Raw genomic sequence first — 25,491 nt, 5'->3', positions numbered from 1 at the left:
AGTTTTTCAACTGAAACCACACTTTACATTTATCCATTAAACTTCATGTTACTAGGTTTGGCTCCCTGTTCTTTCTTTGAGATATCCTAGAATGTGCTGTTTTATTTTAGCTCCCGGAGAAAAATATTAAAAGAAAACTTAAGCAATTAGGAGGGGACATAAATGTTTCCTCAATTGGAAGGAACTTTAAAAATCATTTAGAGCAAGGCTTTCATTCTACAGATGAGGAAACAGAGGCTCAGAGAGACTAAATGAGTTGGCTAAGAACACACAGCAACTGAGTGGCCAAAGCAGGATTCCACATAGTTCCTCTGGCTCCAGATTCAGCACTCTTTCCATTATGTCAAGCTGCTTCTCCACAAAGAAGAATTTCCATAAGGAAATATAAAACTGAAACACTAACTGAGCCTTTCATTCCTTTCAATAAAATTGAGTAACTATATACTGGATTTTGAGATTTTTATTCATAGCACTAGCTCTGGAAAGGGAGAGATCTAGTTTATCCTAATTTTTCATATAAGGAAACTGGAACATAGAGAGGTGAAATAATTTAAGTTACTGGGAAAAGGTGGGTGGGAGAGATACTTTGGTTTTCATATTGACATGACCAGGGAACTAGCAAACTATGGTAATAAGAGCAAGTGATTAAATTGGCAAAGAAGATATAAGACTTAAAAACAGCCAGTGTTTGTAGGTGCTGTGGAAAGAGGCAAAGTAATGCATTATTGTGTAATTGTGAATTGGTCCAACTGTTCTGGAAAACAATTTGAAATTATGTAAGAAAAATTTTCATACCCTTTGATTCAGTAATCTCACTGCTAGGTGGTCACAAACATTAATGAACCCAGGGGGAGATCAGAATGTTTAGGGTTCTCAGGTACATAACTCATGAAGGCCAAAGGAAGAAACATATATGTGTGTGTGTGTATACATACACATACATATATTAAAATATTTATAGCAGCATTTTTTGTGGTAAAAGTGGAAAGATCTATATAAACTGATGCAGAGTGAAATAAATAGAGCCAATAAAGTCTCTCTGAAGAACTTTGGAATTGATTGAGACATGGGAGATACTGGCACAGGACCTCCCAGCATGGCATGCCAGCATCAAAGAAGATACTGTGCTCTATGAGCAAAGCAGAATTTCAGTAGCTCAAAAAAAAATGTGAGGTGTGAAAATTTAGAGACATCTCCTTCCAAAATGTTAATACAGACTATTTGTGCCTGACCTGTGGTGGAACCTTACAAGCTCCTATTGGTTTGATTAGCCACTCTTGGACTCACTGTAACTTGACCCTAATATAATGATATCATTTTGGTCCTCTTTTACAACAAAGGACAGCAACCATATATAGTAACTACAACATGTTAATGGAAAAATCTATACACCAAAAGAATCAAAAGTAAACATAAAATTGTAAAGACCAAGCAGGACTCAGTTGGAAAGATATGAAAGGATACTCCAATCCACCCTTTTGTGGAGGTGGAAGGTCCACAAGTATTACGTGTTGCACATGTTTTCGGACTTTTTCAATGTATTGATCTGCTGTGCTGATTTTCCCCCTATCAAATACTATTTGTTACATAGGAAGGCTCTCTGGGAGGGAAAGAAAGTGGGGGAAAGATACTTGGTATAACTATGATGATGAACTAAAAAGAAGATATCAATAAAAACTTATTTTTAAGAAAAGCTGCAACAAAATAATACGAAATTAAAAAAAAAAAAAGAAAAGCTGCCATTACTCCTGGGCTGCCACCATGGTTCTGGGCTCCTTCAGCAGATATCTTTCTACTCTGTGTTTAGAAGGGAAATGATAACGATCAATACTACAATAAGATGAGTGAACAGCAAAGGAATTGTCATTCAACCAAAACCTGAGTATAGAATTATTACGATGGAACAGAGGAAAGTGGGAAGCTTAGTCATCTTCTAAGGCAAATCAGGAATGTAATAGTGAGATAATTATAACAGCCCCTAAGAAGATGAATTATAGTTTCAAATTCAACTCAATCTATGACTTATTAAGCACATGCTGTGTGCAGGGCACAACCTCAATGCTGCTGAAATTACAAACTCTAGCTATGAAAGTTCTTGACTTTATGAAGTTTTTCAGTCTAAAGAAGGAAAATGACAACATGTAGAGATAACAGTAAAACAAAACGATACATGACAAATATAATTTGACAGCCGCATTAGAGGCATTAACCAGAAGAGGATTTTTGGCCCTTAATAAAGACATCAATGATTCTTGACTTCCCTGTCAACTCTCCTAATTCTTCCAGATGACAACCTTGTAGTCACTTCCACCTTTACATTTCTTTGTGTGTGTATCCATCATCTCCTTTAGCCATTAAAAAGGCTCAAGTCTCCCTATTTAGATCTGCTTTTGGCACAGATATTAGGGCGTTAATAATGCTTTTATCTCTTATTCCTCAATACACTTGAGTATCCCTTTCACCCACACAGATTACAACCTCTTTCTGGCTTAGCCTTCGAGTGTTGCTTAGTCAAAAAATTCATCGCATTGCATTTAATGTAGGAGTCTGTAGAAGCTTAGACTGATCTTCTGACAACATAAAACCCATCACTGGAAGCTTTGTTATTACGGACTGCTTTTTGGTGCTCTGGATCATCCTTTGCGGCCAAAACCTTCAAGAACCCTCCCGTGATGTCACATAGAGGCACAGCAGCGTGATTCTTTTTTTGAATAGGTCTTTTTTCACTTATATGACTGCGTGTTATTTCTGTATTGTCTTATCTTTCCAATACACTATGAGGTCAATAAAAGCAGATTATCATGTCTCATTTCAAATTTGTCTCTCCTCCAAGGATTGCTCTGCAAACACTAAGTATTTAAATACTTGTTGAAGCAAACTGACTTCTAACGTCTGCACTTCGTTTACTCGCACGGATACACGGCAGATTTGGTAAATTAGGCCCACAGGATCTTGTCCAGGGTCCCACAGAGAGTCAGGGTCAGAGGCAAGATCCGAGCTCAGATTTCCTGAAGTAAGAACCAGCTCTTTTTCCGCTCTACTCTCCAAAACAGGGAACACCTGCCCTATGATCCCGGAAAACTCCTCGACCTTTACCCCCCCTTTATATCAGCCTCCTCTAGTCCCCAAGACGGCGTGTCTGCGGCGAGGAGGGAGAAGCAGAGAAGAATTCTCGGTCCAGGGAGTTAAGGCCAGGACGCTCCTCCATCTCCCTTGTGACTCTTTAACGCTTCTCCTTTTCCGCCTAGTGACCAGTGCACATACTACGAGACGACGCAGCGTTCTGGACAAGAAGTGAACTCGCACTGCCCACCTTGACTCCTCCCTTCCTCGCTGGTTTGACCTAATTGCATTTCCGGGATTCTCTAGGAAGTCTGGAGGACTTGGCGCCTCTGTCGCTTCTCTGATGGTTAGGGCGGCTGTCGTGGAACGGAACGCACAGGTTTAGGAGGGGAAAACAATGATAATAATAAGAACAACAGTGATGATAATAACGTGACCTTCAACATCATACTTTTAAGGTTTACAGATCACTGTACGTGCACCACATTTAATTCTCAAGACCACTGTGAGGTGAAGGGCTATTATTCCCATTTTATGGATGAGGAGACAGGTTTAGAAAAGTTGGCTTTTGCCTGGAATCACAAAGCACTAAGCTCTGCCTCGGGCCCACGGTGCTGGGGCATTGTCCCTTCTCCCCTCTTGCACTAAGCGCCCCCCCCCCCCTTTCTCTGCAGGACATGGGGCCAGGTTCAGTTCTAGGATGAGCTCCGTCTTTAATGAGAGGGTTTAGGCTTCCTTTTCTCCCACTCTTGGGCTTATTACTCCCCCCGACCCAGTGCCTCTCTGGGATTATTTACTTAGGTTTTGGTTTCTAAGGTCCCTCCAAAGAGGGGACTACAAAGATACTCTGTATAGTATTACTCAGTTATAGGACATGTATTAACAAGAATTCATTGACAATACTGAAAACAGATTTGGCAAATTGGAGCTACTGTTAGACTCTCTTGGGATGTTTGATACTTAAAACTCATCAGAACTTCAAGCAGTTTGTAGAAATGCTGAGTAGACATTAGTACACTTCATCTCAGGTCTGCACAGTTCCCTTCAAAGTCCATGTGTTCTGGCCAGCCAGGTCTGGGTTTGGGTTCCTTCTCTTGTCGTTGTCATTTTCTCTGATTTAGAAACTTCCCTTGCCACCAGTCACCTCCATCTGATAGATCCAGAACCGCCAGGCCTCTTCAACTCCAATGGTAACCTCTAAGCCTAGGCACATAGCTCTTGAGATTGGTTTTCAGTCACACAGGATCAGGCAAAGAGTCATAACCACAAAAGAAGAATCCCAAAACCCAGGCTCAGACTCAGCTCACCTAGGAAGAGCATGTGCTTTAGCTGCAATGCCATTTCTGTTGGAGTGTGGAAAAAATCAGTCTGTTCCCCCCAACCTTATCCAATTCATGGGAGAGCTGCTTGCCACATGGAGAGTCTGAGGAAGCAAAGAGCCAAGGGAAAGACCACTCCCTTTAAAAGGTCTACTGATTTGTCATAAAAATTGCCAGAGGACTCATTGATAGGCAGGATGAATAAAATGGAATTTTACAGATGGCAGAAGGGGAAGGAAAAGATTTACACATCAAAGAACAGATAGCAGAAGGGGAAGATCTGCATCAGGGAAAATTATAGACTAGTTAGAAAATACTAGGGATAAAGCTGAATTTACAAACTAACATCACCAGAGCTATATCTAGTTACTTGATATGCTCATCTTAAGTAAACAGAGGTAATAAAGCTGAGCCAGAAATCTTATCACTAGAGCTGAAGTTGGATATCAGCTAAATTCTGGAATGTCTTGCTAGTTATGTGACTTGATGTCTTAAGGAAAGACTGTCATAAAGACAATACAGAAAAAATCTCTTATGACATTGTCTCTTTCTGATAGTGGCCAGCAAGCACCTAATCCTTAAGCTCTTTTATACACATACACAGTTAGTAGAACCAGGAAGGGCACTTTTCTGCATGTCTTATTCAAGCTCTAATTACACTAATAAGTGTTTGAGATAGGATTCAAAACCAGGTCTTCTCAACTACTATGAATCCAGAGCTCTTTCTCCTATCTTTTGCGGTTTTTCTAGTGAGAAGAGGTCAGGGAACAAGGAGGAAGAATAATTATGCAGAATTGTTTTTAACAAAAGTGAAATTTGTCTTTTCTCTTCCTCTGGGGAAACAGTATGACACCTGAATCTCTGGCCATAGAAATCTTTTCCAAAGTTGTCTATAAAATTTAAAGAATTCTTTTACTTGTAAAGAAAAGGCATCACTAACTTTGTTTTAAAAAAAAGATCTTCCCCCCACCCCCGCCAAAGAGGTAATGGATTTAAAAATCTAGAATAAGCAGTGACTATTTGGACATGGCCAATGCATAGGATGGTTTTTGTTTTGCTGGAGTGTCTGTAGTTTTGGTAAGGTTTTATTGTTGTTGCCGTTAATGTTTAATGATGGGGAGGATTTTGAGAAAAAAAAGAGGAAAAGAGCAGACATTTATTAAGTGCCTACTATGTAGTGGGCACTGTGGTAAGTGCTTTACAAATATTATCTTATTTGACTCACAAGAATTCTAGGAGGTAAGTATTATTATTATCCCCATTTTACAGGTGAAGTGATTTCCCCAGGGTCGCACAGCTAGTTAGTCTTTGAGGCTTACTTTGAATTCAGTTTTCTTTCTGACTCCAGGACCAGTGCTCTGTCCACTGGACCACCTAGCTGAAACTAAATTTAAAATTTTTTACAGAAAGTTTTAAAGCAAAGAGGGAGTATGCTGCAGGCACGAAGGACAACTAGGGGAAGGGCACAGAGATGAGAGTGTTCTGTGTAAGGAACAGCAAGAAAGCCAGTTTGGCTGGACCACAGATTTCATAAAAGAGAGTAATGTGTAACAGGTCTGGGAAAGTAGGATGGAATTGTGATTTAAACCATCCGAAAAAAATCTGTAGACTTAAGAAAGTGATACACAAAATAATAATAATTCAGATTAAACTTAAAAGTGTGTTGTACATACATTTTTTCTTTTGGAGGAAACATTTTTAAACATTTACCAGCCCCACTCGTATGCTTCTGCCCCTACCTCACTCCTTTGCTGAGATGGGAGCTCCATAAGTCTAGTACATTGTGCATATTTTCAGACTTTTCTAATGTACTGATCAGTTTTACTGATTTTTAATTTTTTTAAAAAAAATTCTATTCTTTAAAAGGATAACTCTCTGGGAAGAAGAAAAGGAAGGAATGCTGGAAGCAATTTTGGTGATGTAAGAGAAAACAAAAAAAATTTAAAACATGAAATACTTAAGAACTCTGAGAAATACAGTGGCCAACTACAATTGCAGAAGACTGATGATGAAACATGCTATCTGCCTACTGACAAAGGGGTGATGGATTCAAGATGCAGAATGAGACAGTTTTTTGGCCATGGGAAATATGTGGATTTGTTTTCTATGAGTATTTGGCACAAGAAAAACATTTTACTTTTCTTTCATGGCGGGGGCTTGGAGAGAATCTAATGATAATGTTGCCCCCAAAAAAGAAAAAAAGAGAATCATTAAAACAGAGAGATGAAGCTTCATTCGCCATTGGGAAGTGGGGATAAGAAGAAGAAAACAAAGGTGGAGCTTCCCCTCATGATTATAAAGCTTCTTCTCTTCCCTCCTGCTTTCTTTTTCCTTTCTTCTCTTTTCCTCCTCTTCCCTTCCTGGGTAAGACCTTTTTCGGGTCCACTGAGCACGTCCTTAACTAAAGGAGCACAGAGACGCCAAACTCTCCAGCTTCCTAGAGCGTCACCGGAAGTTATGCGGGGGGGGCGTGGAGACAGGCTGGGCGTGCGGAGACACACTTCCTGGCGAGGCTCGCAACAGAGAGAGTGATTGTACAGTTTCCCGGAAGTTGGGATAGTCTAGGAGGAGTCTCCTCACTTCATCTCCTCGCCGTTCAGAATCTCCTCCCGCGTTTCCCTTACCTGCTTTTAACCTGGGGTGAAGGGAGATCTGGGATTGTTTAAAGGGTCATGGGTTAGAGTCGGCTTCCATTGGGCAGCATCGGGTTATGTTTTCTGGGCTGTCCTTACGACTTTGGCACGGACTTGGCATTATGCCCTTGTGGTCCCTGAGAAAGTCACAGAGGTCATTTTTTATCATACTAAAATATTTTAATTTCTATATGGTAAATGTTGGTATGCCCCACAGAAACAAAACTCTTTGAAGGGTCCTCAATAATTTTCAAGAGTGTAAAGGGGTAATAGTGTTTGAGAACTGATGGTAGAGAAAGACAAGGAAGTACAAGATGAAAAGTTTGGGGAACAACAAATAGGCCATTTTGGCTGAAATATTGAGGACTTGAAGGGATATAGTGAGACGTGAAATCAGTATGAAAAGGAAGATGAGAGGCAGATTGATAGGTTTTAAATAACGGGAAAAAAATTGTATTTTATCCTAGGAGCCAAAAATATTTTTTAAATTAAAAATCTAACTTTTATTGCCATTTAAAGCCCTCAACAATCAATTTCCTACTTTTCCACTTTTATTTCATATTACTGCCCTTCACATGCTCTGTTCCAGTCAGTCTGGCTTCTACTGGTTGTTTCCTATACACTAGTCCCATGATGGATATTCTACCACCCACTTCTGTGCTTTTGTATGGGAGGTCCTCTATGTTGAGCCAAACTCTCCACCTTTATCTGAATGTCTTAGAACTCCTAGCTCCTTTTAAGGCTGAGTTCAAAGTCATTCTCAATCTCCCTAGACATTTGTTCTCTCTCCCTGTTGAGATTTCTTTGTATTATTTTGCATATGCTTCATATTTGTACTCATTGTTTGTTGATTATGAAAAAGCATTTGACTTGGTAGAGCAAATTACCACCTGGCAGACTTCTCCAACAAGTACTTCCCATTTGAACACCAAAAATCATTCAACACTGAAAGAAAACCTAGTTTAACAACCTTCTGATTGTAAATACCAGTTAAGACATAAAGCTGATAGACACATTTCAGTTCTCCATCATGCCCCCAGGAACCTCATCATCAGAATCTCCCTCATTATCCTGCAAAACTGCATTAGCCTTGGTACTCACACCTCATCAATACCCTGGGAACTCTCTGCCCCTCTGACTGGAAAGCAAAACAAAGTGTTCTACCCAAAGTCTCCATTTAAGGACGTTTACACGCATCTAGGTCAGCTATTTATTCACCTGTCTCCTAACCCCTGCACTTCTATGCACATCTCCACCATATCTTTGTATGAGGTACCATCTCTCCCGCTTTTCAAGCTTCGTTTTGTGTTAGACTGTAAGCAACAGAGTAGGACACCTCAAAGATATCTCAAAAACAGTCAGATGAACTTCAGCTTGAAGTCAGATAGTAATAATACCTAGCATTTACAAAGTACTTTAAGTTTGTAAAGCATTTTACAAATATCTCATTTGATCCTCTCAACAACTTTGGGAGGTAGGTGCTATTATTATCCCCATTTTACAAATGAAGAAATCGAGATAGCTAGGTGACACAGTAAATAGAGCAATAAATCTGTAGGAAGACCTGAGTTCAAATTTGGTTTCAGACACCTACTGGCTGTGTGACTTTGGGCAAGTCACTTCACCTCTTCCTGTCTCAGTTTCTTCAACTGTAAAATGGGGGTAATAATAGCACCTACCTCCCAGGGTTGTTGTGAAGATTAAATGAAATAATATTTTTAAAGCACTCAGCACAGTGCTAGTCACACAGTGGACACTTAATAAATGCTTGTTTCTATTCCTTCCTTGCCTTTCTGAGGCAGAGAGAAGTTAAGTGACTTTGCCCAGGGTCACATAGCTAGTGTCTGAGGCTACATCTGAAATCAGGTTTTCCTCACTCCCAAGTCAATTGCTCTATCCACCATATCACCTAGCTATGTACCTACACTGATGCTGCACTAACAGGTATGGTCACAGTATTGAAGGAGGAGGATGAGAATAAAATAAAATAGTTATGGCCTTCAAGCATACAATTATATCTTCACCTATAATGTCAATTTTCCAGTGAAGTGGAGAGAAGCAGCATAGTGTAATAGCAATAGCCCTAAATGTGAAGGCAGAAAACATCCGTTGAAGTCCAGTGTCGCGCCCTTGGAGCCATGTGACCTTAGGAAAATCACTTCATTGATAAAATGGGGGATCATAACACCTGTAGTAACACAACACAGAACTGTCGTATCATGAGAATGTGTGTGTGTGTGTGTGTGTGTGTGTGTGTGTGTGTGTGTGTGTGTATATATATATATATATATATATATATATATATACAAAATGCTGTATAAGTAAAATTCATTATTATTTGTTGTCTCCTTTGTAAATTCAGCATTGAATCTTTTTTTTTTACAAAAGTTATATTATCCTTAAATATACCTTTTTACTTTTCTAGAATTTTTCATTTAAAAATCCACTTTCACACTCCTTTAATCTTTTGTTCTCATCAATCTGATCCTTTTAAAAAAAAATCAGAGTGAAGCTCATCCTTCATTGGTACATTTCACCCATACAAAAATATTTCATTAACCTCAATTGTATGTGTTTGGCACCAGGGAAGATGCAAACCTAGGATAAGGTACAGTCTTTGCCCTTATGCTGCTTACAGACTGGTAGACAGATAACACATTGAGACAGATTATTGCAATACACATTATTATATGGTAAGTGCATTAAAAAGTTACCCCCAAAAAAGACTAATTTGAAGTCTGAGGTAGAAAGACGTTACTGACCAGGGGAATCAGTAAATGCTTCCAGGAGGAGGTGACTTTTGAGTTGGTCCTTAAAGAGATAAGTCAGAAGGGAAAACATTCCAGGCATGGAAAAAAAAAATCTGAGCAAAGTTATGAAAGCAGAAAGAGTTCTTTGTGTATTTTAGGGACAAAGTCCAAAATATACATACAATACACAGGGGAGTAATATGAAATAAGTCTGGAAAGATTAGCATGGCACCAGATTGTGGGGGCTTTGAATGATTGAGATTTTGAACCTTACTCAAAAAGGAATTAGGGAGCTACAGAAGATTTTTAAACAAAGAACAAAGACTGACCTAAGTAAATCTATGTGTAAGAAAAAGAATTCTGAAAGTGTTATGAAAGACAGATTGGAGGTAGAGGAGAATTGAAGTAAGAAGACCTATAAAGAGGCTGTTGAAATAGTCTAGGTAGGTATTAATAAGGATGGTGACAAGATAGGGAGAAGGGGAAGGATATAACACTTGTTATGGAGGTAGAATAAAAAGGTACTTCCCCAAGTCTCAAAATGTGTGTACATCTTACTATAAAGCACACATTGAGGTTTGGGGTACATTGCTTGTACATTCCTTGGATCCTTCATTTGCAGTTGACATGATTTCAGACAGCATCACCCTACAGCAGATGTTCTTAACCTGGGATCTGTAGAAATAATTAAAAAATATTTTGATAACTATTTTTTTTAGCGAGGCAATGGGGTTAAGTGACTTGCCCAGGGTGACACAGCTAGTAAGTGTTATGTGTCTGAGGCTGAATTTGAATTCAGGTCCTCCTGAATCTAAGGCCAGTGCTCTATCCACTGCACCACCTAGCTGCCCCTTTTGATAACTATTTAAATATAATTGATTTCCTTTGTAAACCTATATATTTTATTTTATGCATTTAAAAACATTATTCTGAAAGGTTTAAAGGGCTTCACAAGATTGCCAAAGGGATTCATGACACAAAAAAATTAAAGAATCCCTGCCCTAGAATTCTGATCCTATGTCTCCTGCTTCACAATATAAATTAGTCTACATGACCTAACGCCAGGTCACAGACATCACTGTTGTTGACATCCAGCTATTCCTCCCTGAACCTTTATATTATCATGGCTGTTGTTGTTTGCTTTTCCTTTTCAAAGGGGACCAATCACATCATGACTTTCTCTTGAATTGGATTTAAGTGAGGCAGAGTTGCACAAGGTCATCAGCTTTACTCTCTTCCAGAGTCACTGAAGCTGAGTGGCAAGACAAAAGTCAGGATGACTGGTGACAGCTTGAGATGCAGCGGATGACCTTGTCTGTGATGTCTGACCAGGCTCTATGTGAGCCACAGACATTGGAACCAATTGTTCTCATCCACCCATTCCACAGGTGGAGTGGGGGTATTTTCACATACCCCTAACTCACCTATGGGTTTGAGGGCTGTTGGTTACTCTCAATTGGTTTTAGCTCTTCTGCTGAGATGGTTTAACTGGGGTGTGGCCACTACATTTGGAACCACATATGAGACTGGGGTGATGGGTTGGAAACCAAAGGTGGATAAGCACCCCTGAAAAGGGCCCTCATACCAGATGTTCTTGTCCTCCCTTAACACCCAATACACCCCATTATCACGTCTAGTAGCAATGAAACTGCCTGTTTTTGCCCTTGGCACCAAGTCATCAAACATGTCTTGAGTTCACACAATTTCAGAGCTGGAAGGGATCTTAGAGACTATCTAGTCCAACCAGAACCTAAACAAAAATTCCCTCTATAACATCCAACTTTTATTCAAAGACCTCCCATGAGGGATGAAACTACTTCCTAAAGCAACACATACCACTTATGGTTAGCTCCATTTACCAGAAGGTTTTTTTTTTGCCATGGAAAGGCCCAAGTTTGCCTTCCATCAATCGCTATGTCTTGTCTTCCCCAGACTAAACATCTTCAGTTACCTTAATCAATATTAAGATGTCAAGGCATGTCAACATTATGGTTGCCCTCCTCTAGACACTCCAGTTTATCAATGTTCTTCTTTAACTCTGGTGCCCGACACAGAACACAATACTACAAGTGTAGTTTGACTAGGACAAAAACACCATATGAATATTATTCTATTTTCCTTCACGAAAATTAGGACATACACCCTTCTCTAATCCTGTGTCTCTCTCTTGTCCTCCATAATCTTTGAAAGATCACTGACAATGGCTCATCAATCACACCCACTAATCCTTTCATTCCTCTGGGATTATAGTTTTATGGGCTGGTGACTCAAGAGTAGCTGGGAGCACTCCTATAATCTCTTTACTTATTTTAGGTTTTAATTCTCTATTATTTTTATTCATTCTTTCTCAAGTCTTCCTGGACTTATTTCCTCTATAGAGTTTTAAGCTATAGGATCTTACCAACTCTTTCTCTGGACCCTTAATGATAACCACTTCTCTCTATAAATAATCTCTGCCCAGAACTGTGTGCTGACAGAATCGGTAAAATTCCAAGATGGCTGGACTAAAGCTTGTTATGAAAGCTATTGATTGGGCAGCATTTGGGGAGATCATACAAAAAACCAGAAAGCCATTGCTAATGCCTTGAAATCCCATAACGAATACCTTACTACCAGATTGCCTATTCTGCTTGAGAAGCCACAAGTGATCAACTGGGCTTACTACAAGGAATATGTGGCCAAGCCTGGCCTTGTGGATGAGTTTGAGAAGAAGTTCAATGAATTGAAGATTCCTGCACTAGAAGTTAAATTCACTGCCTTAGTGGATGCTGAAGGACAGGAAGATGCAAAAAATGGTGCTGATTTCATGAAAGCTTCAAATGCTTCAGAAAGAGATGGAAAAGATCAAGAATATAATTCCTTTTCAACAAATGACCACTGAGGATTTGAACAAAGCCTTCCCTCAAACCACACTGGACAAGAAGAAGTATCCTTAGCAGCACCACCAGTCGACTGAGAACCTCTAAAATTGGGGCTCAGAGGAAGCAGTGGCCCTCCTGTCATGTGCTCCTGAAATTTGGAATAAAGCAATTGTACAATCTGAAAAAAAGAAACCAACTCTAAACTTTGCTTTCGTCATCCATTTATAGCAAAAGAGATGATGGAAAGTATAGTCTTTCCTGGGGACTAATGGAGCAGGGAAGGAGAAAGCTACTACGCAGGACAGGGGAAACCTGGAAACTTTTGCTTACTCCTGAAATGAGAAGGGCTAAGGGCACAAGTGCATCAGTAGTAAGTCAATGGCAAAGAGGCTCATTGCTACTCTGAACTGAATTTATTTATTTATTTGGTGAGGCAGTAAGGTTAAGTGACTTGCCCAGGGTCACACAGCTAGTAAGTGTCAAGTGTCTGAGGCCGGATTTGAACTCAGGTCCTCCTGACTCCAAGGCCGAAGCTCCATCCACTGCGCCACCTAGCTGCTCCCTGAACTGAATTTAATAATAAGCATTTGGAGCCTCGTCTGGCTCATTGACCCATTTAGAATGATCTGATCAGAATTTACTGTTGGCCTGGATGTAGATGCTTGCCACACTATGGAACGTGGTGAACTTATCCCTTCTCTGCTCTCTCCTTTGCCTCATTACAGCATCATCTATCCTTGGGCATTTCAAGCTTTATTTAAAGTTTGTCTATTTGTCATCTATACTTTTTAAAGGGTTTTTGCCTCTAGACAAAGACAACATGGAAAGGTCACCTGAAGCAGCTGAGTCATGAAGTAAGCTAGGGAAGCCATTAGTTATTAAACATCTATATCTATATATGTATATACATATATATTCACACACACACACACACACACACACACACACACACACACACACACATATATATATACATATTATATATATGTGTGTATACACACATATCTCTTCATTATGGAACTTTCAAAGCTGACTTGTCTGTCCATGATTCCTTCCAGCCTTCCTTATGTTCTTTTCTATGCTTTAAAATATGCTTCAATGATCCCCACCTCTGTCTTTTTTTGGGGGGGCTTCCCTGTACCTACTCTCATAACATTCTCAAAATTGAAAAAAAGAAAATCGTTTTAACAAATATGCATAGTTAAACAAAACAAATTCATACAGTGGTCATTTCTGAAAACTTATGTCTTCTATACCTTGGCCCCATTATCTCTCAGGATGTGGTTAATGTGCTTCATTATCAATCCTCTGGAAAAATGGTTGGTTTTTGCATTGATCAGAATTAAGTCCTTCAAAGCTGTCTGTATTTACAATGTCACTGTTACTGTTAGTGTATACATTTTTCTCTTGGTTCTACTCATTTTGTTCTAAATCAGTTCATGTGAGTCTTTCCAGGTTCTTCTAAAACTATTCTATTGGTCATTTCCTAGAGTACAAGAATATAACACCACAGTTGTCAGTTTCCTTTTTTATCATCTTTGCCAATCTGTTGAGTTGAGGTGGAATCTCAGAGTTGCTTTAACTTCATTTTCTCTAATGATTAGTAACTTGGAGCTGCTTCTTCTACTTTTTTAATATGGTTGTTGATAGCTTAGATTTCTTCCCTTAAACTGTGGTGCCCTACACAAAACACAATAGTACAAGCGCAATTTGAGCAGGAGAGGAATACATATGAATTTTACCCAGAATGTTAAAGAAGTACAGATTTACATTCAGAAAGGGACAAGATTTTCTTTCTTTTTTTAAAAATTTTTATAAATGATTTTATTTTATCTGTTCACAGTTCAAAAAAGCCCTTTTTTGTTTGTACTTCAAAAATATTTTTTGGTGTGAACAATGAGATTGCTTATGCCTCATTTTTTTTTGCATATTTTATTAATTTATTTTGATTTATCAACAATCACTTCCATATGCTTTTGAGTTTAAAATTTTTCTCCCCCTTCCTCCCCACCTCCCTCCCCAAAATGGTGCACAATCTGATATAGGCTATACATTTACATTCCTATTAAACATATTTTCACATTAGTGAAGTTGTAAGTAAAAATTAAACCAATCGGAGGAACTATCAGAAAGAGGAAACAAAACTCAACAGAAGAGAAAAAAAAGATAGCAATTGGTATCTGTGTCTTTTTCTCCATCCTTTTTTACCCTGTTTATGCTTTTCTTTCTCCTCTCTTCCTTCCCCCCCTGCACCAGTACTTTGCTTTTGATCACTGCCTCCTTCAGTCTCTCCTCCCTTCTATTTTCCCCTTCCCCCCTCTTCCCCTTTCACACTCACTACTTCTTCCCTCCCTTCCATCCCCCCTCCCTTTTCTTTCCCCTTTTCCCTCCTACTGCCCATAGGGCCAGTTAGATTTCCATACCTAACTGATTATGTATTCCTCTTGAGCAAATCTGATGAGAGAAGGTTCAAACAATGCTCACCCCCTCCCTTCTTTCCTCTGCTGTAATAGGATTTTCTGTCTTTTCCTGTAATGTATTTACCTTGTCTGCCTCCTCCTTTCCAGTACATTTTCTAAGATCAGACTAATCCACTTACTTGGATCCATTTAACCCACTTGATTAGATTTTTTTTATCATTAGTCAACTAATATCCACCCCCTTTATGTATACTCCTTTAACATGGTGTAATAATAATACAGTTCTCAAGAGTTGCAAGTGTCATCTTCCCTTGTAGGGATGTAAACAGTCAGCCCTTATTAACAACATTTTGTATCTTTCTGTCCCACTTACCTTTTTATGTCTTTCTTGAATCTTGGACTTGAAGATCAAATTTTCTGTTGAGCTCTGGTCTTTTTATCAGGAAGGTTCAGAAGTCCCCTATTTTGTCAAATATCCATCTTCTCCTTTGAAAACTCATGCTCGTTTTCATAGAGTAGCTGATCCTTGGCTGCAATCCAAACTCCTTTGCCTTATGGAATATCATGTTCCACGCCCTGCAGTCTTTTAATGTAGAAGCTGCAAGGTCCTGTGTAATCCTGACTGTGGTTCCATGATATTTAAATTGTTTCTTTCTGGCTGCTTGCAGCACCTTCTCTTTCATCTGGTAATTTTGGAATTTTGCTATTATATTCCTTGGTGTTGTCACTTTGGGATCTCTTTCAGGTGGTGAGCGGTGTATTCTTTCAATGGTTATTTTACCTTCTGGTTCTCGGACTTCAGGGCAGTTTTCCTTTATGATTTCCTGAAAGATATTATCTAGGCTCTTTTTTTCATCATGATTTTTGGGTAGTCCAGTGATTTTTAAATTGTCTCTCCTGGATTGATTTTCCAGGTCGGTTGTTTTACCAGTGAGGTATTTTATGTTTTCATCTATTTTTTCATTTTTTTTTTGTTTCTGTTTGACTGATTCTTACTCTCTCATAGAGTCATTAGTTTCCATTTGTCCAATTCTAGTTTTTAACAGATTGTTTTCTTCTGTTAGTTTTTGTACTTCCTTCTTCAATTGGCCAATTGTATTTTTAAGGGATTTGTTTTCTTCAGTGTACTTTTTTTCCAGTTTGCAAATTGTGTCTTTTAGGGACTTGTTTTCTTCAGTGTACTTTTTTTTCCCCAATTGGCCAATTGTATTTTTTAAGGACTCTTCTATCTCTCTCATTAGACTTTTAAAATCCTTCTTGAGCTCTTCTAAGAAGACTTTTTGGGCTTCAGACCAGTTCATACTCCCTTTTGATGTTGCAGATGTGGGTTTGTTGACAATGTTGTCCTCTTCAGAATTTCTGTCTTGATCTTCACTCTTCTCATAATATGAATCTATGGTACGTTTCTTTTTACTCATGGTTTCTTTATTCCCTGGCCTTTAAAGAGATTGAGCTCTCCTGCTGGGGAACAGAGGGCACTGACCCAAGCTTCTTGTGTTGGGAGCCTAGGTCTTGGTCACTGGCTTTGTGTGCTGGGGCCTCTTATGTTGGCAATTGGAGGCTGTAGGGTTTTAGCAGCTTACCTTGTGTTGGGCTGGAATCAGCAAGGCTGGAACTTTCAGGTAATTCTAGGTTGCCTGCTTTTCCTTTCCTTTAGCTTTCTTTAGCTTCTTTTAGATGGGTGCTGCAGGGTGTTTATCTGCCTGGGGCCCCTTGCAATGCTGCCTCCCTCTCTTCTGCTAATGCACTGGGAGATTCCTTTGTGGTAGAGTGCTGAGGCACCTGGTGTTTTTCTGAGCTGGTTTCCACCTGTTCCCCCATCCCCACTGAGGCACTCAGAGGTCCAGGTGTTGGTGTTTGCCTGCTCTACCAGCTGGGCTTCAGGATCTCTTCCTGGTTGACAGTTGGAGTTCTGACAGCTTACTTAGTGTTGGGCTGGAATCAGCAAGGTTCTGGGACAAGATTTTCTTGTCTAAAACTAAAAACCATGTTTTCTACCCAAAACATAAATTCCATTTAAATCACAGAATCTGAGAGTTGGAAGGGACCTCAGAGGCCAACTATCCCAACCTGTATCTAAATTAAAATCCCACTTACTTCTAATCATACTCATAATCATAATAATCATGTAATACTTTAAGATTTGCCAAGGGTTTTACATATGTGATCTCATTTGAGCCTCATGAAGTCTGGTAAGATAGGTACTATTGTTATGTTTATTTTACAAAAGAGAAAACTATGGTCCAAAGAGGCTAAATGACTTCTCCAGGCTACCATAGCTAGTAATTACTCCTACACAATAAGTGGTTATCCCTTTGAAATTCACTTTTAGAAGGGAAAACCTACTATTGCTTTAAGACCTCCAGAGAGAGAGAAAGAGAGCCCACTATCTTTGGAGGTAGCCTCTTCCACTTTAAGGATAGGAGTTTTATTAAGAACTTTTTGCTGATATCAAGCCTAAATTGTCGTTTTGAAGCATTTATCCATTGCTCTTAATTCTTCTCTCTGAGAATAAACAGAACAAGTCCAGTCCATTTTCCAAATGACCACATTTCAAGTACTTGATAGCAGCTGTCATGACTCCCCTAAATCTTTTCTTCTCCAGGCTAAAAACTTCTAGTTCCTTCAACCAGTTTTCACAGGACATGGAACTGAAGCCCTTCACCATTCTGTTCACCTTTCTCAGAACATTCTCCAGCTTATTAATGTCCTTCTTAAAGTGGAGTGCTCATTAATGAACACAGTACTTAAAGGCATGGTCTGACAAGGACAGAAGGAGTCACCTTCTTATTCCTATCTCTGATAATGCAGCCTGAGATAGCATGAGCTTTTTTGGTTTCCATATTATATTGGTGCTGATTTATTGAATTTGTAGCACAGTAAAAACCACAGGTTCTTTTTTAGATATACTTCTAACTGCCTCCTCGTCTCGTACTTCTCAGGTCAATGAGCATTTAAGTGCTCACAATGTGCCAGGCCCTGGACTAAGCACTAGCAATAAATGTACAATCAAAAGGAAATATGGCCCCTGCTCCCAAGAAGCTTATATTCTAATGGGGAAAGATAAGAATGTGGTGAAAAGCAGGGTTGAGGGGAGATAGGGTGGAGAAGTCCAGAGAGTCACAAGTGGAACCAGGTGAAGAATGAAGAAGTGATCATGGCTGACCAAAGCATTTCCTCAGAATAGAAGCTCAGAAGAACTCACCAATGGGAGGTTGTGGCTAGAAGAACAGAGGAATCTTTCAGAGTCAGAGGGCCTCAGGTGGTGAGAAGGTTGCTGGGGAATATGGGAGAAATCTAGAAAGTCAGGATGAGAGCCAAGAATATCGTTTTTGGATTCATTTTCTTGAACTCAAATGCAAGACTTTATTTTCCTATTGCATTTCATCTTGCTTGATTCATCTCAGTATTTTAGACTGTTGTAATCATTTTAGATCCTTACTTTTGTCTTCCATTGTGTTAGCTATTCCTCCCAGCTTTATCTCATCTGAAAATTGATAAACATGCTACGTCTTTATCCAAGTAACTGATGAAAAATGATAAAGAGTGGAGGTCCAAACACAGATTCTTGGGGCACTGCACTGGAGAACTCCTTCCACATTGACATTAATGAACACTATTTGTGTCTGACCATTCTACCAATACTGAATCTAATTTGATTATTATTTGTCCATATCTCTACCTCTTTCTTACAACAGCATGAGATATTTTATCAAATACTTTGCTAAAATTTAGGTAAATTATATCTACAACATTTTCATTATCTACCAGTTTGGTAGCCCTGTGAAAAAGAGAAAATATAGTTAATCTAGAGTGACCTGTTATTGATGTGATGTCCATTCTTTGTGATCACCACTTCCTTTTCTAAATAGTTACTATCTCTCTAATAATACTTTCTAGAATTTTGCTAGGAATCAAAGTCAAGCTCTCTTGCCCCAAGTGTGGGGCAGATTTTATTCTCTTTGCTTTTTTGAAACTAGGGGCAACATTTGCCAATTCTCCATTCCTATGCTATTCTTCACAATCTTTCAAATATCACTGACAATGGCTCAGTAGTTACATCCTCCACTTTTTTCATTATCTAGGAATTTATTTCATCTTGGCCAGATGACTTGAATCTCAGGGAAGCCAAGTGCCGTCTTACCATCTCCTCATTTATCTTATGTATCAACTCCCCTTTATTCATTTTTGTTCTGTCTTTTCCAGTCCAGAAGCCATTCTCCTTGGAAGAGAAAACAAATGCAAACTAAGAATTGAGCAGTACTCTCTCATCTCTTTTATCACTCGTTGTTTGTCCTGTTTTCCAAAAGGACCAATAGCACCATGAGGATGATGTCTAGACATAGGAGTTAATTGGATTTAAGTGAGGCAGAACTGTACCAAGTCATCAGCCTCGCTCTCTCCTCCAAGTCAATGAAGTACAGTGGCCCAACTAGTCCTATCTCATCTTTGTGCCTCTTCTTTTTCCAGTGTAGCTTTTAAAATTCATTTTTATTATCCTTAGCTTTTCTCAACAATTGTACCTTCTTCTCAGATTTAGGAACTCAGGCAATATCCTTTCACAATCCTACCATGCTTTTGTATTCGTCCTCAGTCATTTGCTCTTCCTGCCATCTTCCATACCTAAACTTTTAAAATTAATTTCATTGGTATCTTTTGTCTTTACATCACCTGAATTTCCTAATATATCTTTTCCTCTCCCTCATCCAGCAAACCACCTCATAACAAAGAATTTAAAAAATAGGTGGAAAAAAAGCAATTCAGCAAAACTACCACATCCACTAAGTTGAACAGTATATGAAGTGCTACCTATCTACAGCCTCATACTTCTGCATAGAAGGAGGGAGATGCAGTCTCATATCTTTTCCTTGGGCCAACTTCATCTCCATAATTACACTGAATTCTACTTTTATTTTTTGTCTCTTTCCATTTATATTATTGTAGTTGGTGTGCATATTTTTCCTGATTCTGTTTCCTTTATATCAGTCCTCATACATTTTCTTGAGCTTTTCTGTGCTCTTCACATTGATCATTTCTTAGGAATATTCCATTATATTCATGAGCCACATATTTAAAGGGCATTCTTTAATCGATGAGCATCTGTTTTATTTCCTATTCTTTGCTGCTACAAAAAAACAGTTGCAATTATTTTGGTGTACATAGAACCTTTTTGTCTTTCACCTCCTTTGTGTGTATGCTTCTGTAGAAACTCTGGGTCAAAGGATATACATAACTTAAATATCTAAATTGTTTGGCCTCTTCAGATAACTCCTATTTTCCTCCTCATTGGAATTATTTCCATTTTGTCTTCTGAATTCAGCTTCAGAATTCAATCCTCTTGTCTATTTTAGTCTATTCCCCATAGTCATTTAGCCTTTCCTCAGAAACCTCCATGGAAGGGATTCTCTAACCTGGGAAACAGCCTCCTCAACTTTCAAACAACTCTATTATTAAATTTTTCCTGACATTATGCCAAAGCCTACTTTTCTTCAACTTCTAATCACTGTTTCTGGGTCTGCTCTCTAAAGTCAAACAAAAAAAATCTAATTTCTCTTCTATATATCAATTCTTACATGCCTGAAGACAGTGATCATGTTGCCTATATAGTAGTTCTTTAATCTAAGCATGTTCAGTACTTTCTTATTGCATAATTTTGAATCTTCACTATGCTGGTCACCCATGTCTGGTCATGTTTCATCTTTTAATCTTCTAAACTCTGGTGTCTAGAACTGTATACAATGTTTAATTAAAGTATTTTACATATATTCATGTTTGATTTTCACATTTCACCTTTAAAATAGGTACTATTTTTTCACTGTTTTGCAGATGAAGAAACAGGTTGAGAAAGGTTAAATTACTTGTCTAGAGATACACAGCTAAGAAACGTTTGAGGCAAGATTTGAACTCAGGTCCTCTAACACTCTATTCATTGTTCCACCTCACTTTTGATGCAATCTTATATCACACTACTTCCACTAATTTCCGACTCTGATAGTTCATTCTGGCCTGGAGGTAACCCTGAGTTTTTTTTTTTTAACGGTTTGCCATTTTACTACAAAATGTGGCTACTCCTAAAGAGCTAGCAAGACTTTCAGTATGGACTTTAGTGATGAACATCCAAGGACTAGCTTCCCTAAATTAAAAGAAGATCATTCCAAGAGGATTTGCCACCTTGCCACCATGATATTTTTCAACCAACATAATTTATGAAGCCATCTAGTAAGGTATGGAGGAGTTATGATTTGCATTAGGATAAGAAGTACCCACACCAATTAATTAATGGATTTTTAAAAATAATTTAAGATCCCATTAGCTTTTGTCTACTTAATAGTAATTATCCACAGTTATAACACTTAAAGATTTAAAGAATGCCTTCTTCATAATAAACTTGTTATGAGGTACACGGTGCATGTATTATTATCCTCATTTTGCTGATGAGAAAACTGGGATTCAGAAAAGTTGAGTGACTAGGTCATAGGAAGTTTTGGAGCTGGGTTTTGAACCCATATCTCCTTATTCCCAAGTCCAAAACTTCTTCCACCTCAAGATATTATATCATTATATTACAATGCTGATTCACATTGAGCTTACAATTTGCTAACATTGCTACATTTTTCACAAGCTTCTCTCTAGTTACACATCTCTCATCTTTTACTCGCACAGCTGAATTATTTTATACCCAAGTGTACTTAACAGATTTCACCTTAACAGATTCATCCCATTGTTCCATCATGCCTAGATCTTTTTAGATCTGGATTGTGTATTCTAATATATTGCTTAAATAGGCAGTGAAATCTAGTGTATAGAATTCTGGGCTTGGCATTAAGAAGTCCTGTGTTGAAATCCTACCTGTGATACTTAACAGGCTTTGTGACGCTGAACAAGTCATTTAACCTTTAGATACCCCAGGCAATTCCCTAGGACTTACCTATTAAGTCATAGCTGGGTTTTGATCTTCATTGGTAGAAGGAATTCTCTACAACACAGATATCAAACTTGAAGGCAGCTGCCAGCAGTCATCCTAGATTAAAATGTTAACCAGATTAAAACATTAAAATTAAAATTTTAATTAAGATTTAGATTAAATTTTAATTAATTTATTATCTAAGATTAAAATTAAATTAAAATTTTAAATTAAAAATTAAACCAGATTAAAATGTAATTAGAAAATGTTTAAGAAAGTAAATAAAATATAATACAACATAATGTTAATTTGTGGTTTTCTAAATCAATATTCAGCTCACAGGAGCTAATTTCTATTTGAGTTTGACACCACTGCTCTGCACTAATGAAATTATAGATCCTTCATTTTAGGATGTTAAATATTTTTATGTTGTCCAAAATTTTGATAGCTATGCTATCTATGCCTTCACCCAAGCAATTGAGAAAAAAATATTGTATAGAACAGGATCAAGAATATAGTTTTGTGGGGGCAGCTAGTGTAGTGCAATGGATAGAGCTCTGGCAAAGATAATAGAGTGGTTTGCCATTTCCTTCTCCAGTGGATTACTTTTCATTAAAATTCTCCACTACGACCTGTCTGTCTTGATTAACCCTGCCTGGCATAGCTCATAGTTTCATTGAACTATGCAAGCCATTCTTCCATGACAAGGTAGTGATCCAGGAGGAGTGTTAGTAAAGGAAATGAGTTAGTCTAGGATGATTCATTCTGATTCTTGGTAATTATCATTAGTTAAGTGCTCACAAATTATCACTTTAGTAATGCCTTCTAGAATATGGGAAAGTCTTCAGTCTGAACTCATATCTTATTTAACCTGAGAGGATTCATACCGCAGAGAAACCCTGTAAGCATAATGATTGTGGAAAAGCCTTTACTTAGTCCTCAGGTTTTGTTCATCATTGTAGAATTTATACTGTAAGAAACCTTTTCAGTGCAATGCATGAGAAAGGCCTTTAGTAGTGAGTCAGTCATTATTTGACACCAGAGAGCTCACATTAGTGAAAAATCATTTAATTGTAATGAATGTAGGCATGCTTTCAGTAGGAGGTCATGCCTTGATTTCACAGAATTCATACTGGGGAAAAGCCAACTAAATATATTAGTAGAAATAATGCATAGTATAGAGATAATTCATAGTAGATAGAGTATGGTTTTAGAAACCTGGAAGACTTGTGTTGATAAGTACCAGAGATGAACAGAGGTAGCATATAGTAAACAGATATCACATGGGTATCTGAAATTCTTTAGAATATAATTTTAATTCTTCCGCCTGGCATTTAAGGTCCCCCAGAATCTATTGCCAACTTACCTTTCCAGTTTTATTTCACATAACTCCCCTTTCATGCTTTATGTGTTCAATTAAACTGGACCGCTATTTCCCAATTCAACACAGTATCTTGTTTCAGTGCATTTGCTCAAGCCACTCCCTAAACCTGGAATGTAGCAGAATGCAGTAGAAAAAATACTACCTGATGTCAGAGGATCTGAAATATAACCTGATACTTAGTACCTGTATGACTCTATAAGACAGAATCATTTATCCTCTCTGTCCTCAGTTTCCTCATCTATAAAATAACAAGATTGGACTATATGACTTACCAAGTCTCCACTTAAAGTCTAGCCCTAAAATCTGTGATCTTCAAATGCACGCTTTTCAATTCCACCTCTCTGAATCCTTATCTTCCTTAAAGACTTAGCTCACATACCACCTCCTTGGTGGAAACATCTTGAGTTCAACCCCCTCCTCTACCATATCCTTCTGGAAACCATATTAAGATGCATCCGCCAGCTGAAATCTAAATCAGTCTTATTAGGTGACAACAGATGTCCACGTAATCTATTTATATCACCCTGTCACCATTTTTGTTGTTGATCACATTCTAGCCTGTCAAGATCTTTCTGGATACTGATTCTATCATCATACATGTTAGCTATCCCTCCTAGTGGTTTTTTTTTCATTCATTAATTTTATTATTATTATTATTATTATTATTATTATTATTATTATTATTTTTGCTAGGCAATGGGGTTAAGTGACTTGTCCAGGGTCACACAGCTAGTAAGTGTTATGTCTCTTGAGGCCAAATTTGAACTCAGGTCCCCTAAAGGTCCACCAGGACGGTGCTCTATCCACAGTGCCACATAGCTGCCCCATCATTCATAAATTTTATGTAACTATATTGTCTACACTTCCATTCAAGTTGTTGATAAAAATGTTGAATACAAAAAGGGCCATGGAGAAATGGCATTCCCATATGGACTTACCTCGTGGTTGGTGTCAATTCATTAAGCATGACTCTTTAAATTATGTCATTCAAAAAGTTCCAAAATCACTTTTCTATGCTATCACCTGGTTCTTGTCTTTCCAACTTGTTAATAAGGATATCAAGAGAAACCTTCTCAAATGTCTTGCTGAAATTCATACATAACATATTTGGGGCATTTTGCTGACCTATCAAACATATCAGAAAAGGAAGTGAATTTAGTTTGGAAATGAATTTTTGAAAAGTTTTATTGATGTCTTTTTTTTTAAACTCTATGGCTATTTCTTGATACACCCCATTTTCCCATTCAATTCACCCTTATAAGAAAGAAAGACAATTGAACAAAACTGACCAACAAAATGACAGCATCTGGCAGCATATGTGACTTTATATACCTGTAGTCTCACATCCTTCTACTGATAGGAGGAAGATGTATTTCATCATCTGTTCTTCAAGGACCAAAATTGGTCATTGCAATTAACATATAGTCAGCTGCCTTTTAGAAATATTTCATTTACATTATTGTAGTAATTCTAAATTTTGTTCTCCTGGTTTTGCTTACTCCACTCTGAGTCATTTTATATACATTTTTCCATGTCAACAGTTTTTTATTAAGTACATACTATGCGCCAGGCACTGTGTTAAGCACTGAAAAAATGAGTATTTTTACCCTTGTTTTGAAAGCATTAATTTGCCCTAGTGATTGATATGAGCATTTTTTTTAATGGGTGAGTTGTCTGTGCATATTTGCCCTGTTTTGTGTGTATTCGCATATATATGCCAATCCCTTTGTACATGCATGTCATTATGCATGTGTGAGTGCTTATCTGTGAGTTTCCATGTACATGCAAGTTTGTACACATGTGTCAGTGTGTATGAGTTGATATCTATGTATATATTTACTTGTGCATGCATGTTACAGTCTGCCTCCATACACTGATTTGGGTTGGCAGAAAAACTCATTGTGACTTTTTCTTGAATTTTCCTATTAAGTTTTAGCATGTTTTCTATACCTATTTGGTGAAGCTGAAGGAGAGAGGGGGGTGTAGAGTTTGATGTACCTCTTCCTTCTATTTTGCCACATTGACTCTGCCTTCCCCTAAATTTGCTGATATTTCTCCAAATTGCTCAGTCATTACTTTTGTAACTGAGACATGCTATACTGAAACTAGATTTCTTTAGGGAGAGGTCTGTAAAGGAAGACAAAAACTGGGAAGAAT

The 25,491-nt window shown here is 38.1% G+C and overlaps 1 pseudogene; it reads left to right on the top strand.

The window, feature by feature from the left end:
- Positions 1 to 12,260: 12,260 nt before the first annotated feature.
- LOC110214176 (ATP synthase peripheral stalk subunit d, mitochondrial pseudogene) lies at positions 12,261 to 12,701 on the top strand (annotated as a pseudogene).
- The last annotated feature ends 12,790 nt before the right edge of the window (positions 12,702 to 25,491 follow it).

This window comes from Phascolarctos cinereus, unplaced genomic scaffold (genome assembly GCF_003287225.1).
Source record: "Phascolarctos cinereus isolate Bilbo 61053 unplaced genomic scaffold, phaCin_HiC Scaffold_4;HRSCAF=312, whole genome shotgun sequence".
In the NCBI taxonomy this organism is placed as follows: Eukaryota; Metazoa; Chordata; class Mammalia; order Diprotodontia; family Phascolarctidae; genus Phascolarctos; species Phascolarctos cinereus.
The sequence above is the reverse complement of the archived record's forward strand: the minus strand, read 5'-3'. Positions and strand labels throughout refer to the sequence as shown.